General features: G+C 43.6%; 2 non-coding genes across 2 annotated transcripts; both read right to left on the bottom strand.

Moving 5' to 3' along the window:
* Positions 1-17,112: 17,112 nt before the first annotated feature.
* On the bottom strand, positions 17,113-17,204 carry trnar-ucu (transfer RNA arginine (anticodon UCU)). Its single transcript is given in 2 exon segments — positions 17,113-17,148; positions 17,168-17,204. It is a non-coding gene; the product is annotated as a tRNA-Arg (tRNA).
* Positions 17,205-17,593: 389 nt separating this feature from the next.
* On the bottom strand, positions 17,594-17,685 carry trnar-ucu (transfer RNA arginine (anticodon UCU)). Its single transcript is given in 2 exon segments — positions 17,594-17,629; positions 17,649-17,685. It is a non-coding gene; the product is annotated as a tRNA-Arg (tRNA).
* Between the last annotated feature and the right edge of the window lie 312 nt (positions 17,686-17,997).

Genomic DNA, 17,997 nt, shown 5'->3' on the forward strand with positions numbered 1-17,997 from the left:
CAGGAGGAAGTCCAGTCCTTTCCCCGTAGAGCAGCGAAAGATATTCCTTCAGAATGTGTCAGCGACTTCTAGAAACAGACAGGGACGTCACGTTTCACACAGCAGGTGTGCACATCATGTGGGTCTGATTTGAGACGTCATCAGTAGGACCAACATAAACACTTTAAACTACAGTCATGAGGATAATATTATTCTCCCAATAAAGTCATGGTACAGATCATAGAAGGAGCATCAATGAATACAAGTCAGCCTTATTCCATGAAAGAACAGCGGTGAGAGAGTACCACATGAGGAGACAATCCAGCGTCGAAGGTGAGTCACGCTCTGGCTTAAAAGGGCAACCCACCGGAAACCGGGTGCAGGTGAGTTCGCCCACTGCTGGTCCAAGCCACGCCTTGATCCCAAAAACAAAGAGAGAACCTCCCACAAGGAGGAAGTAAACAAAACACCAAGCAGCTCACCATGCATAATAGAAATAAACACAAACCCAATACACAACACACAGTTGTCACAGTTAGTAGACTTGCCAAATCTATTACAGAATTGCTGCCTGAAATCGAGCAACTGTCAAAAAGTAGGGGAAAAAATATGATGCTAACATATAGGCTTTGATCTGATGTGGTGCTTAGAGAGCCTGACCAGGTGTCCATACACAAACATTAGCAAAACATTAGATTTAAATGGAAGCAACATGGTGAGAGATGGCTTTTGGAGCGCTAACATAAGAGTTAAAGTTAAAATACATGTGAATGTTCTCATAAACACACAGAAGCTGGTAATTCTCCAGTATTTTGAGGGAGGGAAGGATTAGAGATGTTATCATAAACTTGTTCAGAGACACACAAACCCCACAGGGCCGTCACTGTTATGTTTCACACATCTGTGATACAAGCAGGTTAACCAGATGTCGAGCGCAGCCTCCACGTGTATCACAGAAATGTTCCTTATCTGCTGTTATTGGTGTTTTTCTCTCCATTGTGCTGTAACACTGCGCTGACGCCGGAGGGGGGATGTGGGCAGAGGTCACATTTGTAGTTGGCAGTGCTGTATTCAAGGACACTTGTGCAGAAGAGCTGCTGGCTGTTATCAATCTGAATGGAGCTTCTGTGTTAAATAAAAAGATAGGTGGAGCTTAATGTGCTGAGTGAGATTCATGACCCTTGAGTTCTTGAAAGAAGATTAAAAGCCTCTTCTATCTCAAATATACATGAAGGCCGATGAAAAGATAAGAACGTCTGAATAATTCTTCAAAAAGTGACTTTTTTCCTGTAAATTTATAGAGGAGCACCTCTCCACCTCCCTCTGCTGCGGATACATGTGTTCAAATGGGATATGATAGAACTGTAAATGTTGCAATGAAACAAAACACCAATCTCCCTTTCCAAGGTTGAAGATGTAGCAGGACTGTTGGTGGAATTTGTTAAGAGGCCTGTTAAAAGTCTGGCTTTGGGACCGGCAGTACATCAACTCCAAAGACAGGGCTGACCAGCACAATGACATGACATCTTCTTATCGGCTGTTACATATCTGAATGTACTGAAACAAATGTGTGGTAAGGCTTGAGCCTGATTGGCTAAACTCAACATATTGGTTCCCTTTTGGCTATAGCAGAAATAATCTTTTAAAAGCTGTAACCATGGTCACTTAAATCTAAACAATGCTGTTAATACTTCAAATCAACCCAGATAACGTGTGAAAACTGGAGTGCAAAGAACCTCTTACTGTAACCTTTGACCTCATTATACAACAATGACCATGCGTCACCCGTGACCCTGCACTGCAGGACAAAGTGGGGTCGGATGATGGATGGATGGATGGATAGATGGATGGATGGATGGATGGATGGATGGATAGATGGATAGATGGATGGATGGATGGATGGATGGATGGATGGATGGATAGATGGATGGATGGATGGATGGATAGATGGATGGATGGATAGATGGATGGATGGATGGATGGATGGATGGATGGATAGATGGATGGATGGATAGATGGATGGATGGATGGATGGATAGATGGATGGATGGATAGATGGATGGATGGATGGATGGATGGATGGATGGATAGATGGATGGATGGATAGATGGATGGATGGATGGATGGATGGATGGATGGATAGATGGATGGATGGATAGATGGATGGATGGATGGATAGATGGATGGATGGATGGATGGATGGATGGATGGATGGATAGATGGATGGATGGATGGATGGATGGATGGATGATGGATGGATAGATGGATGGATGGATGGATGGATAGATGGATGGATGAATGGAAATAACCAAGAATATACAAATAAACTTACACAACATGAGAACTAAGAATGTAACGCAGCATCAACACAGTAACACACAGGACAGCAGCAGCTCTAACCTTTGTCTCTGCACTCACGTTCTAAATGATAGCAGTTTCTCATGAGTGTGTTTTATGCAAATGAACTTTTATTGATCGGTGCCTGTTAACACCGGTGTCGCCCGGTGAAGTGTGCTCTGGAGCTGTTGTCCAAATAGTGTCATTATATCAACTGAGAGCGAGCGCTGGGTGGCGCGGCGGCTCTGCCCTGCCAGCGCTGAAAGACTCGTTGAAATGATGTATGATAGTTCTGTGCAAACTCTGTGTGAAGAAAAAAAAACAGCACGGGTGTGTTTCACAAACCTCCGCGCTGAGTGAGTGATGCCGGCCAGCTGCCAGAGCCTGCGCTCAGGCTGACAGTGTGGGACACGGGGAATCCGTCCAACACTGCCGAAGAGCTGCAACAGTAATGGATGAAGTCTGGAAGTGACAGCTAGTTAGATTGTTGTTGGCAGACACGCAATACAAAGAAATAAGCTGGAGTGGTGCTTGTACAGGAGGTCTGAGAGGCTTGAAGTTTGGATTGAGTGGTTACAGCAGCCCGTCCTCTCAGATTAAAGGAAACATTAGGAGAAATCACTTAAAGGGAAATGTGTTTTTTTTCTGTCGGTCCACGTACATTTTCATCAAAATGATGCAGAATATATTTCTATTTGTTGATATGGACAGATTAAACACATTTAAAATGTATTTACTTTAAGAACATGCTGCTTAGAGTAAGGACGCTAACTAGCTTAGTAGTGGATGGATGCTGTAAATTGGCTAGCTATAACACCGACAATGCTAACAGACTAATCTGCATTTAGCCAGGTAGCAGCTGCATTAGCAACCGTTTCACTGACACACGTTGAGCCTCTCTTGTGCAAACTGTGCTGGCATGCCATGCAGTGAGAGTTGTTACTGTCTCTGTGTGTGTGTGTCGCCAATCAAGCACTTTTAATACCTGCCCCCTGGGCTGCCAAGGTTCAGCTGATGTGTATAATGTGTGTGAGTCACCTGTTTCATGAGCTCAGCAATCTTACAACAGCAGTGAAGAGGACCTCGGTGTCTAGCTGCAGATCAACCAAATAATGCTAAAATTTAAAAGTAGTAAAAAAAATAACATACATATATGACAATCAGGTAATACAGTGATGAACGAGCTTTAAAGGTAGGGTAGGAGATTTTAAAACTCAGTGAGAGTCAGCCAGATTTAAAGTAGATTTAAAGTAAACACACGCCACGTTCTCTCGGAGCTCACCCTGAAGCCACGCCTCCAACCAGTCTGTGACTTCGGCCATCATGCACGTACCTCTCTGGTGCACAGAGCAGGAAGAGAGTGACAACCAGCCAATACTCCTACAGGGTCCACCCGGAGGATTGATGATGTTTTTATGTTTTATAGCTTCAGATGATTCATATTCTTCGTTTTAATGTGAAACTGCCGAACTAATCGGTTGCTATCGGATTGTAAAGAGAAGTTACACTGATTTAACACAAAGTGCATCAGAGTGAAATCTCCTACCCGACCTTTAATGTTACATAAGAGAAAATGAGGGAGGAACCTGTGCTGTTCTGCCAGACGTGAACATCTGTCATCGCTCATATTAACCTTTAATATCATCAGAAAGATCTCTTGTTTACACAGCGTGGGTTCCAGAATACGCCCTGCGACACAATCTGATCACAGCTCTACACAAACAAATCCACTGTCATCTGGAATAATGTGGGAAAAGCAGCAGTAGCTAATATAAAAACAGTGGAGCATGTATCTAAGTGTGTTAGCATGTGTGTTTGTGTCGACTCAGGCTGGACCGAAGTGTTTCTTGATCCACTCCCTCGGAGTGCAGACCAGTCGTAACACGGACCATTAGCTAAAGAATGTTGAACATATCCATACTGGTGGTGCCTACCCAGCCAAATCAAATAACTCCTGTTACAAGCGCCGCTTCATGACACGGCCCTGCTTTCAGGCCCACCGCCAGGCCGCTGTTGACTCTGCGTTAGCCTTGATTTACGCCATCTTATTGGAATTCCTTTCCGCGCGAGTGGCGCATATAGAAGAAAAGGGGGTGTGGGGGTGGATTCGGTGAGACGGGTTTCTTGACTGATAAGGGGCTAGTTATTTGTGATAGGGATCACGGAGAAGCCTGGTGATGAATCAGGGTGAGGTGAGAGAGTCAGAGTTATGCAAGACTCCAGAGGTGATGTCTGCAGTTTACCCAGGAGGGGAGCTGTGAGGAGACTGAACAGCCTGTGAGACACCAGGTCACATTCTATACATTACTTCTTAATGCTATTATGCAATATGTTTCTGTAAGGGTTAATTCCTCCTTGACTAGGAGCAGAAGAAAGATTGTTCTTTTATTTTTCAGGCAGGCTCTTTGTAATGATAATTTATTAGTAATCATTCTTCTAAATCCTGTTTGAAAATGATCGATGTCCTCAGCTGTCTAAAAACTAAAACTGCAGTTCACCCTGCAGCCTCTAGGGGCTCCAGAAAATATGTGACTCAAGATAGATACACTTAGAAAACTGGGAAAGCAGAAAATTTCCAGGTGAGTCTGTTTAGTGTCTTTGTGCCTCTTAATATTAAAATTGATAAAATAACCTAATAATTTAAGATGTTTTAAATGTTGTTAAATTGTAATTTAAGAAGAATCTAATGGTCTTTACTCTAAACTGACGGCTGGTTTTGCTGATGTTTACACCATAGAGTGTATATAAAGATGGAGACCATGATAGCTGCACAACATCTGGATCGCCCCCTGGTGGCTGGCTGCAGTATAGCTCATAAACCCAGCTTGCTAGCTAGTGTTTAATCACATGTACCTGTGTTAAAATGCTCATTTTAAAATGTATTTAATTGGTGACTGTCGGCTTTAAAAAGAAGGAGGTAACGTCGAGGTTAGCGGCTAATGGAGCAGCTCAGCTGTACAAAATGTTAAGGGGGGCCTGTGCTGGACGACGCGGGTTCTCCGCTCGATCTTTACTGCACAGACCCTAGTTCCAAGATGGTGTTTTTTTTCAACATGGCTGCACTCAAGAGAAATATATTGTGGCCCAATGGGTGGTGTAACATCCACCTGTATACATCAGATGAAGGAAGTCAAAGTTTTGCATTACACCGTAGCACCAAAGCAGCAAAAAGTTACACAGCACACCCTCCGAATGCGAGAAGTGTCACTTGTGTGCATTAACTTTTTGTTTCATGTAAGTGGTCACTGTTTACTGAGGAGACAGATTGAAGACCAGCTCTTCACAGAGCCCCCACTGAAGCTTTGCCAATCCAATTAATTCCACAAATCCTTTATTTTGGTCTTTTAACTGCCAGTCCACTTCTCCATAAAGCCCTGTATTCACTGGCATCTGGCCAGAAACAATCATTGCTTCCTTCCATCATTCACAGGCTGTGCTTATTATAGAGCTGCAGAAAGATTCGGTTCTTCTCTCGTCATAATAAGTGTGGGTTTCTTCTTCAATGTGTGAATTCCCCAGGAAACACCACACACACCTGCACCAAGCTCGTAGTTCTAGCTGATAATGCCGGGTGTGTCATCGGCTGGCTGACAATAACAAATGTCACAAGAGTGACAGAAAGTCCTCGGCTGTCACATGTCTGAGCAAATACATCAGCCAAACTCACCTGGTGTTTGTTTAGCTGCAAGTCTGTCTGTGAGGGCGATGACAGCGTCACATGACTCTCACTGAGGCGTGTTCACCTAATTCCTGTCATTCTCCTCTGATGAAGACAAAACCCCAGCAGAACAGGGACAGATGAAGACTTTTTGCTTGGTTCATATTATCGTTTTAAAATCTACTGCTCACAGTGCTAGCTCCAAATGCAGCGATGCTAACCCCCTTCAAAGGACTTTAATGAACACACAATGAAGTTTCTCCACCGTCTTCTTGGCTGCCATGATGGGACACATCCCACATGGTTTAAATGTTCATCTTTCGCCTGGATAATCTGTCAGGAGTGGTTCTGACTTCGTTCGGAGCCCCTTGACATTCCTGCCTTGACACCAGGAATCTGCAGCTGAGGTCCTCTCCTCTCAGAAAGAGGGGTGGTCCCATTTCAAAAGGGATTTCAAAGAAGTACAATCAGGAGAAAGTAGCCAGAAACATCCTGCTGGGTGCGGAGCAGCCCCTCCACTGGCTGCAGGGACGACACATGTTCCATGTGTTGTTTTCAGTACAGGTGTCGTCCCCTGAATTCTCCAGCTCCCTGCTTCATTCAGCCCTGATACAAACTCACAGCAGGGCCTGAATATCATTTGATCGCCTTTCATGCTCATTTTTGATGTATTTTCTTAGGCACACACGTTTCCAGACTTCCCACTGTGACGCTGTGACACCTGTGGGCTCAGTGGCTGCTCACAGCGTGGAAGCTTTTGAGGAAACATGAAATTTGATTTTGTTTGGACACAATCTGAAACCACACACACACTCCTGAGCGCTCCTTCATACACTCCCTGTGAGGCCTTTTACCTCGAGCACCATCCTCACACTAAAGAGAAGCCCTTTTGTCTCCGCTCTGTGTGTACACGCAGCAGCACAGCCGCCCTGCATTTCAAAGCAGGCCGATGGCAGGAAGGGTGCAGCGGTGTCAGGTCTCAGGCCTCAAAGTGCTTTGCCACGAAGAAATAATTCAAACAAGCCAGTGCTCAGATGATGTTTTGCTATGGAGGATAATGATGCTCGCTCAAACTGTGCAACAATCTATTTCCAGCTACTACTCGCTCTGCAGCCGGCCCTCCGCTGCCCGATCTGGACTCAAAGGTTCACCATCAGGATGCAAGGCAATGGTCACGTCTAATAGGAGGAGGTAACGTCACAGTGAGCCGCCGAGGAGCAGATCTAACTACAAACACTGCAGTTGTGGCCTCAGTGTGTTTCTGCACCTGCCTACATGCTTCCAGACATGAACAATGAAAAGTTAAATGTCCTTGACAGGTTGATGCAGCCTCTCAGGCGGCTGAGGCATAACAACTTGATACAAGCACCATTTTAAAGAACTAAAGCAACGCTAATCTGTTTTTCCTTTGTTATTCCTTTGATGCAGTCCCTCAGATGAATCTCTCGCTGCTCTGCTGTAATACAAGATGAGGCCATTATAAAAGCAGAGGCTGTAAACGAGCCTCGGCCACACACCATAAGCTCCTTAGTTATAGCTTAGCATTCAAATGTGCAGGTGGAAAGGCCAACAACCGTCCAGCCACATCCAGACCTTTCACCCACATGGGATGTATGTGTCTGTGTTTGGAGATGTTTAGAGTCTGCAGCACTGAAAACACATCATGAAAATCCCCCTAAAAAGCAGCAGCAGACCTCTGGGTGTCTTTCTCTGGAAAGAGCTGCATCATCAGACGTCCGGGGCTTCGCTGGCTCTGCCTCCATCTCCTGCTGTGTGTCTGCCTTTGTCTCTGTCTCCTCTGCTGCCTCGTGGCTCCTCCTCCATTACTGGCCCAGAGGCAGCAGGATATATACGTCTTGATCTAATTGATGGCTCACTGCCAATTACGTCCATAAAGAGGAACTGTCTAATCATGTCTCTCCTCGGTTTGTTCTGAAAAATGGGTCTGGTTTTCTAATCAGGTCTTCTGGATGTGGTTCATGAGAGAGGTCTGCAGGACAGGTGCAGTGAGAGAGGGCTCAGGGTGCTTTGCATATTCCAGATGTTCTGTATTTGTGAGTACTTTGCCAATACTGCAATGTAATGTAATGCATATTTCACTGCAGTTCCTTGAGCGTACACTAGAGGCAGGCTGTTAAAATGAGTCAATCCTATATATCTATATAAGGAGGTTTCAGATCATTTCCTGCTTTTAATTTGTATACACAGCTTTTACTGTTTATGTCAAGGGAACAGGAAATGCTAATATGCTAACAGTTTGCCTGTTTTTTGCATTCCTGTAGCACTCTGTCTATGTACAGCCACAGGTGGGCCTGCAAAGATTGACCTGACAGCTTCCTGTGTTGCCTTAGTGATGATCGGCCAGTCCTGTAACAGGATTCTAACCTAATCCTGAGTAAACAGTAAGTAAAAACGAAAATTTAGGTTTGGCTGATGGAAAATCAAGCGAGTTTTGTCGTAACCGTGGCGACGGGATAACAAAAATTTCCCTGCTGTAAATACACATCTGTCAACGCAGGCATCCAGCGAGCGCACATGCTCTCACATGCTCGTTGTTGTTGGCTTTTGTGTAGCTTTGCTTTTATGTTGGGATACAATAATTACAGACAGATGTAAACAAGAAGTGAAGACAAACCCCTGAAACACACACTGCTGTGTGTTCCACAACACACACTGTTTTTTCTTCCTAAGACTAGAATTCATTTCTTCAGTGTTTCGCCTTGATACATAATGGAATGACACTGACATTTCCCCCCAGCTATTTCACACACACACACACACATCAACAAAATAATGCAAACAAAAGCAGTGCATCCTTGAAGCTGGAGGCCGAGCCAACATCACGCTTCGCTTTTATTCTCCCTGAGAACACACGGCGCCGTGCTCCGGCCTGCTCCTGAAGATACATGCGGCGAGGCCGGCTTTGTTTCCTCGTGGTTTATCTCTGGCGAATTCTTGGAAATGTTGAGAGCTGTTTATTAAAGTGACAATGATCAATAATGACTGATGCTGTAATTATAGGCCAATAGCAGCACCGTTTGACGTTGAATTTTAAGTAGGCTGAGGCGGAAAAAAACGCCAAAAGCCATTCTATCAAGAGCTCATTCATCTCCTGCAGCGACTCTTTGTCTAATTAATCTTCATTTTGAGTTCAGATCTGTCCTGCTAATGCACTTTCACCATCGCTCGTTACAAAATAAATAAATAAAAAATCAGAAGCCGGCTGCTGCACCTGAAGCAGAGCTGCATGTTTGTTCTGTGTGGAAAAGTGAATAATGTATGATGTTCTGTTCTAATTTCTCAGCCCTCATTCCTCCTGTAGCTCTGTTTGTTGTGCTGCTGCCTTCAGAGCTGGATCTCAGAGGGACCTACGCTGTTAAACACTGTCAGGAGATGTGGGAGAGTCATCAAACAGCACAACGCACCCAGCAAAGCAAGAGAAAGAAATAACATGAAGACTCTTTAACTTCCTCACTGAGTTATAGTGAAAAGAAATGAAAAATACAAATTTAGAATAAAAATACAAAACTATAAAATCTTTAAAAGTTATATCCTGCCTTCGTAAGAATAGAGCTGATTTTAAAGTATGGCACACAGCTTAAACGTTTCCCATTAAAACACCATAGAGTCTTCAGGTAAGTTTGATGTTTTAATTATAATTAATAATAATAATTTAAGATCTGTAAAACTGAATTAAACATAATGAAGATATGTCAGACTCTGTTTTATCTGTTTTTTGTACAATCAAATGAAAAACTCATAAACACGAAATCACGATTTATACCAAACAATACACATGGTAAGTCGCGGTTAGCACTATGCTAAGATAACTTAGAAAAACCCATTGACGGGCTAAGGCATTAGCATCGGTCGCGCTTTAATTGAACACAAACAAAAGATGAATCAACTCAGGACACCATCACAGGATGATGCTAATCTTACTCACAGAGTCCTTTTGTCCTTTTGAGATACAGCAAGAAGTGGAGGAAAGCATGAGCGTGGCTGGAGACAACTACAGGAAGTCCAAACTACTGGAAGCCAGCAGGGACAAACAGTGCAGCAGTGGAATAATTCCCCAGCACTCTTAAAGGGGCGGCACAAGTTAAATAAATAAAAGATAACAGTATGAGAATACAATTAGAAATACGTTCATATGAATATGAAGACATGACCCTAAATTAGAGGGTTTAAATCAAAATAAACATATAAATTATTATTACTATTATTATACTATTATTATAAGTTAAAAACATATCTTAAAGTAAAAACAAGAGAAATACAAAAGAGAAAATAACACGTAAAATAATGCATTTTCCTAATTTATAAAAATCTTCAGATAAACTGAATATTAGACATTATTAACCAGTAAACCTAGATCTTAGAATTTCTCCCAAGTCTCTGTAGCCATGCAAACGTAACCCTGTATGCAGATGATACTGTAATATATACACACAACAAGTCAACTTATTTAGTAACTGTTATTTATTTCTCCTGAAAATGATTGATTAAAAATAAATAAATAAATAAATAAAACATTCAGATCAGCAGACCAAGTGTTCATTGGTGAAAATTTGTCAAATCCAGAGGCCTAACGGAGCATTGATGTGTGTGGAAGTGCAAACATTTTTCCATCAGGGATATTTAGTCTCTGTTCTCTCATTATGCATGATTAATTATTAATCTGAGCATTCTGAGGCCGCAGCAGTCGCCTCCATGGTTACAGAAGTTGCTGCTGTCAGTGCTGAAGTTAGTTTGTTATGGAAATGATCAGTTTCCATCCTCCTACATAAAACCACTGATTGATACATTCGTGATCAATAATTTGTCTCCAATACAAGATCAATGCAATGTCAATTACATTTAAATGATGCTGCAAAACAGGAATTAAGAAGCTAATGATTATTGATTCAGACCTCTAACATCTCTCTCTGTTTAGAAGTGTTACTCCATGAACACATCTCATACGGTGCTGCTCTCTCCTCACCACTGTCTGCAGGTATTATCGTACAGTCGGCCTCCTCACCTTTAGATTAGTGTGAATCTCATGCCTGGTTTTAATTTCTCTTTACACTGCTGACATCGTTTGCCATCTGTGTGGCTGCTGCTTGTGACTCCAAAGACACACAAAAGCTCATGTGAGTATTAGTACCTCCCAGAGAGAAGCTTATATTCACAGTAACTCCCTGCACTGGGCTGGAGGTGTGATCATTACTGAGAAGGTGATTTCCAGCGCGACACAGAGGGAGTTACTGTCAGATGTTTTATGAAATAATGTGGTACCATTGAAAATAAGAGAGAGAGAGAGAGAGAGAGAGAGAGTTCAACTTGACAGCTCATTATGAAGTTGTTTTCATTTTCCCTCTTAGAAATCAAGAAGCAACTTCCAGGGGTAACACGGAAGCGCAGTACCTCAAATGTCCACTTGAGGCTGCCTCCAAAAGTGAGTCATTCCCCACAGATCTCCTCAATAGAAATACGTTTTTCGTTTAAGGTTTAAAATTCTATTTAACTCACCCATTTAAAAGATATCAAAGTGCAGGGGGGGCGCTGTCTCGAATTAAATCAAGCTGCCTGCCTATCTCACTTATGGGCGCCGCCATGTTGGAAAGAGACGCTGTCTGGGCAGCAGAGGTGTGGACCCATCTCCACATTGAGCCCGTAGCTTGGCTGCTGATTGTGATGTTATGCAGATCAAAATTTGGTATTTGAACACAAATCATTGGGATAAAAACTAGCTAAAAGGCAATAAACCAGAAAAATGTATTTGAGGACTAGTACTGGGTTTAAAACCTACCTACCCCCCCACCTTTAGGGTTGGGGGGCTGTCATGCCATCCATCTTTATATACAGTGTATGCTGCTCTCGCTCCACCGCTTGGCTCACATGTCCTCCGGTCTGTTCAGCTCATCTGCCTCCGCGGGCTGACAGGACGCTCGCTCTGGATGTGGCTGAATAATGGTCTGATGCTTCTGCAGAAAGTTTGATTTGACTTTCTTGGTTAATTTCTGCACGTTGCAGCCAGAATAGTTTCTTCAGAGTTCATGATTCCATCAATAAATGCATGTTCTCCCACGCAGCCCAGATCCTGGTAGTGTAGGTTGAATTTGGACTCATCCAAAAATAAAACTCTCCCCGAGCTGCTGTCTTTCTCTTCACATTGAATCCTGACTGTCTCAGTCTTTGATAGGAAGGAAACGACTCCCGCTCCGTCTAATGAACTGAGGTGTGAGCTCTGGTGATTCCTCCTGATTTTCTGCACGCTGCTGTTCTTACTCGACTGCCTGTGTTTCAGTCGAAGTTCTCCCGTTTATCTACCACATCCTCAGCTGTGGGGAGAGGGAGGCCATGTTTCTGCTGACGTGTTGGACAGAGGAGTGAATAAATCCGCTCAGGTTCCCTCACCTCGGCTGCTCTTAGCTGTGGAAGTGAAGCTTCGTCACAGTATTGACGGACAGCTCAGCGGTCAGAACTCCAGATAAACTTTGTATCAGTGTTCAGAGGGATGGGTTCATACAGTGAAGTACAAACAGTGGACAAAACCTTCATGACGTCACATGTTAGGTTTGAGGTCGCCATGTTGGCAGAGTCAGTCTGTCAACACTCCAAATACGGACAAAGAGTGGAAGCAGGAAGCTCACACAGCCGCCTGTCACTCAAAGTGGCCACTCCCACAATTACGCATAATTTTAAGTCATAATATAATTAAAACGAGGGAGATATATTTTTTAAAAAGAGCTGATACTAGGAAACTGACACCAGAATGTTTTTTTGACCTATGGGGATTGACTCGCTTTTGCAGCCAGCCCCTAGAGGCTGCAGCGTGAACTGCACCTTTCGCATTGTCTTCAAGTCTGAGCCCCGTTGTTACCGTTCAGTTCATACCTTCATTTATCCATCTGAATTCTTTGGGCCCAAGGCATCATGTTTTCAGGGAGTTTATGAACAATGAGACAGGATCGATGTAAAATTGGTACAAATCTGTAGCGCCACCTAGTGGCAACAGGACATCAGTTTTATGTGACTGATATTATCTAATCTACATGATTTTGTGACACCGTGGACAGATGTGAGGAACCTGTTCCCTGGTGCTTGCAGGTTTTTGTCTCAGCGCCCCCACTAAAGTCAATGCAAACCTATTTTCTGAGTATTTATTGTGGAAGTGTCCTGCACCTCATATGAGCATTATATTAAAGGAGACCAGCAGAAGCAGCGTGATGGAAACTCTTCCTGTAACAGGGGAACATCAAGGTGTGAAATATCTGCTTCCTGCTGCATCCTCAGATGGATGGAGGCGTAGCCAGCCACCGAGTCATTTAGCTTGAAGCCTCTGAAGAGAAAAATGTCCTCCATAAATCATGTCTTTTTTTAGAAATCTATCACTGATCTAACAGCAAGGCTCTCTGCTGCTGATCTTCAGCTGTTAGTGATCAATGCCAGTGGCGACCTTTGACCTCGGGCGCTTCATCAAAACTCAGGCAGGCTGCCGTCCTATAAGAGATGGAAGCGAGCGTATTGATCTGGCTCGCTGTTCCTCGGCGTCGCCTTTCACACCTTTACATCTGTAAAAAAAAAGAAAGAACTTTTCCATCTGCAGCCATGATCTCCGGGTTGTCACGGTGCTTCCTCTGCCGCAGCCACACATGAACCGTCACACTATAATGAAGTCACAGATGCTTTATAGGGCACCTTTAGTTTGTCTGCTGTTGTTTGGCAGCTATGAAAATGTTCTCTCCCTAATTAGACTCGACAGTGAAAGACATTTTTTCCCCCATATCTCCCCAATTATCTCACTCTCAGAGCAAAATGTGTGTGTGTTTGCTTATGAGAGCATTTGCACAAAGTTCCCTGCTTTGCTGCCGAGTTCCATATCGCTCATTATAAATAAAAACATTGATTGAATGGAAATTGCATTTGAGTCATTACTTGACTGTATGAAGACCTTTCGGCTCCGTTCACTAATCAGTGAATTGCTCATTTGAATTGCAGATGTGGGCTTCTCTCTGTACGCTTTTACAGTGAGCGAGCAGACCTGAGTGAGGTCTCATTATATTTGACTTTATATAGACACACACACAGGTGCTTACATGCACACTCTTAATAAAGCCTGATGTGCTCGGCTTCTTTTATAACATGCTGGTAGATATGACTGTGCTTGGAGAACAGAGCATCATCGTAACACAATAACAACGATCTGCTGTGGACATCAAGACAGAAATATGTCATAATATGAATTGTGAAGGTGGAAGTCTTAATGCTGCTGTATGCAGCATGCGGTTATATGATGGATGTGAGCTTTACTAATTGATAAATGAATCAATGTACTTTGATATTGTATGAACAAACCACTGGAAATGTTCCTAATCTAATCTTCCATTCTTTGACTCATAGTTGATAATCAGGATTTACATTTTTTTTTAACTTTTTTTGTGCCGGTCTGCACAAAAAAAGGTCAAAGTAATGATATTCACATTTGGCTGTGGAAGAACTCATCAGCCTTCATCAGACTTTACACAGGCTTACGTGTCTGTATGAGGCTTTAAAGCAGACGAACCTGTTACATTCGTCTTGGTTTGGTCATCAACATAATGTTTGCTTGTATCAGCTCAGCCTGCTGCTTCTGTCACCTGGACAGCTGCATTCAGACCCTTCAGGTATGTGAAGCAGCAGCAGCATGTGATGGAATGAGAAGATCCAGCAGGTGGGACACATAGTCAGGGTGTAACATGGGCTGGGACTTGCTCGTACTCAGAGACCATGGAAGGATTCTAAATCTTTGAAACATGTCTTAGTCCCAGGCAGGGTCTGACTCCCTGAACCACTGACTTCACATGAAAACCATTTAGTGCATGTGCTGGACTGCAGCCATTAAATAAGCCTGGAATATGTTTGTAGAAGCTGCTGGAAGTGGGGGTTTTATTTTGAAACTCCAGCAGGTTCTCTCTGCCATGCCGGTGTCCGACTTCCTGCCTGCTCAGCTCATCTGGTTGGTGCAGATTGACCGAAACAGACTCAGCATGCGTCTTTTTGCAAAGCTTCTGAAATGTGCTGCGGCACATCTTCTGGGACCACGCACATTGACTTGAAGAGCCTGAACACACAAACCATTGTGAAAGTGTCGAAAACTGCAGTTCCCCTCATGGCCTCTAGGGGCTGCCTCCATAAGTGAGTCAATCCTCATAAATCCATGTTTAAAATGTCAACGTTTACAGCAGAAATAACGATGTTTACATCCTGATACAAACACAGTTTTTGGTCTTTTGGTCGTTTCGGCTGTATGGATGATTATTCTGATATAAATCATGTACGTCATTGATCCACTGATGGATGACACAGTGTCCAACTTCAAGCATTCAGGCCTGAGATGAAATAAAACTACAACAGAGAGCATCACTCTGTCTGCAGCAGCTGTACCTGCATTTCTCTGCATTTGCATCATGCTTCTTAAAATATGTACATCTTTCTGGTCAAGCCTCACACACACACACACACACACACACACAGCCTCTGCCCTAACACAAGCACACACAGTCAACATGACAGGATTGCTGGTGTTTGTCTTGTTAGGGAGGAGAAATGAGCAGAGATAAGGAGCTGTGATCCTCCTGTTTGTTTATGTCTCTATCACAGCAGCCTGACAGCAGTCATACTCTTCAAACAAAGACAGATGGCTTCTGGGAAAGTCAGGAAAACTCCATCTCCCCTCTCTTTACCGTCTATCTATAGCTCCATCTCCTCCCGTCTTTCTCTGCTTCCTCTCAGACACTTTTGGAGCTCATTTGGCAGCGGATCAGGATGTGGATGCGGTTTTTATAATCAGACTGAAATAAAAACTAAAATGATCTTTGCTTGTGTGTTGTCGTCTTGTTGGCTGCGTGCTCCTGTTGTGTTTTTGCTGGAAGCTGTCTGTTATCTACCTGCACACATTTGTTTTTACACATTTCCTCAAAACTCTCTGCCTTTTGCAAGGTGTCCATATAAAACATATTCACTGTAAATGTATTCTTTGGCTGATTATACAGTCAAATGTCCACTTCATTATTAATATATGGTGGCGCTTCGTGTGTCGGTTGTTTCTGTGTCACAGTTCTTCTGTGCTGCAGGTTCTTCAGATGTTCCGTTCACTTCTGTCCTCTTTCCTTTTCACTGTGAAAATCAAAGATTGCAAACTTGTGCTGTGGAAAACGTCTTTCTAGGACAGTTGATGAGTATGTGTGAATATCTTTACTTTAGACAAAAGCTTTGTGTTGAATTAACTTCCATATCTGCAGCCACGCCGAGACATTCCACAGCCTGTTGAATATTCTATTGAAACATTTTCTTTATTTCAGTCTGGGTTTGCAGATAAAAAAAAAAATGTGCGTCTTCTTTTACTGCCGTCTGCGGGAAGATGATTTCCTGAGTCTAAGAAGGCATTTTCAGACCTTAATAAGTGGAGTATTACTTCTTCTCTCGCTCCACAAACCGCTCAATCTTCTGTCGCACTGTCGTCTCTCTGAGACCCACTTCCTCTTCCAACACTGAAAGGTCTAAAGAGCTGTCACTGTCTGCAGGTTCACCCGCACGCTCGCCTGTTTGGAGTCAACGGGGGACGGCGAATCCCGCAGGGATGGGGCACCGCCGTCTGGGGGAACACAGACGCCACGTCGGTGCTCTTGTCTCTCCGAGAGGCAGCGGAGCGTCCGCTTCTATCTCACACGCTGGCAAGCTTTCACCCGGCTATCTCACACCTTTCATTTTAGGCTTTATGAACTCTCATGCATGCAAGAGCGGGCACGTGCACGTGGGGAATGGGAAAGTGAAAACACACACAGCAGCTGGTGCTGCTTTCAAAGGCAAAGCTTTTATAAAGATTTCATCAAAAATCCTTATCAGACTTTCGCTCTTCATCCTTCTATGCTTCAAAGAGGAATCTTGTAATTAAACAGTTAAATTTATGCAACAACAAACCAGCTGCTCCCTGAGAAATGAAGCCAACGTTTTTGTTAAAGGTGACGTAACTCCCATTCCCGTTCTTCTCGCTGGTCCGCGCAATGCATGATGGTACATATGGCTCATTGTAGTGACCATGGGATGGACACTACTTTTCATGATGCATTGTGGGATACATTGAGGCTCTATATAGAAATACTGCAAAACTGCGACTCTGGTGGGACTCGAACCCACAACCTTTGAATCACTCCTCAAGTGCTTGACTAGAAGTCCAACGCGCTGTCCATTGCGCCACAGAGCCGTTGGTCTTGGTACTGAAATCCAGATCAGCCCGACCACCGACACCTGTTATCTGACTTTATTGTGAAAGGGTGCATTAGGTATTCATTCAATGGGCTCTAGCACTAAAACCTTCTAATATCTATATAATATATAGACATTCACTATGACATGTGAGTCTCAAACCCACAAATCCTCATGTGCTTGAATAGAAAGCTAATGTACTGTCGATTGTGACAAAAAGTCCACGGAGACCCACTAACATCTGGCTTTTAGCATAGGCCTACACAGAAAAAGGCTGCAACAGGCTCATGTTGCTATGTGAAACGTCTCAGCAGCATCCTGATATATGTCAGTTATTCTGTTAAAGTCACGTGTAACAAACGAGCTAATTTTATGGAGTTAAAACTGCGACTCTGGTGGGACTTGAACCCACAACCTTTGAATCACTCCTCAAGTGCTTGACTAGAAGTCCAATGCGCTGTCCATTGCGCCACAGAGCCAGTGGCACTGCAGTGGTGTGAGTGGCCGAGGTGCCATATGACACCATGCATAGTGATAAGGGAGTGATTTCAGGCCCAGCCCATCACTGTGAATAAAGATGGACGTCACGGTTCTGCCTTGGCCTGTTGTACAGGAGTGAGGCTGGCTGCCATGTTGGAAAAAGACGCCATCTTGGCGCCAGAGCCTGCACAGTAGAGGTTGAGATGTGAGGCTACCCAGACACCCACCTCTGCTAGTAACTTGGCTGCTGACCACAAGTCACTTCCTTCTTTTTTAGCCAATAACAAGCGATTAAAACACAAACACATCAA

Source organism: Parambassis ranga, chromosome 17, assembly GCF_900634625.1.
Source record: "Parambassis ranga chromosome 17, fParRan2.1, whole genome shotgun sequence".
NCBI lineage: Eukaryota > Metazoa > Chordata > Actinopteri > Ambassidae > Parambassis > Parambassis ranga.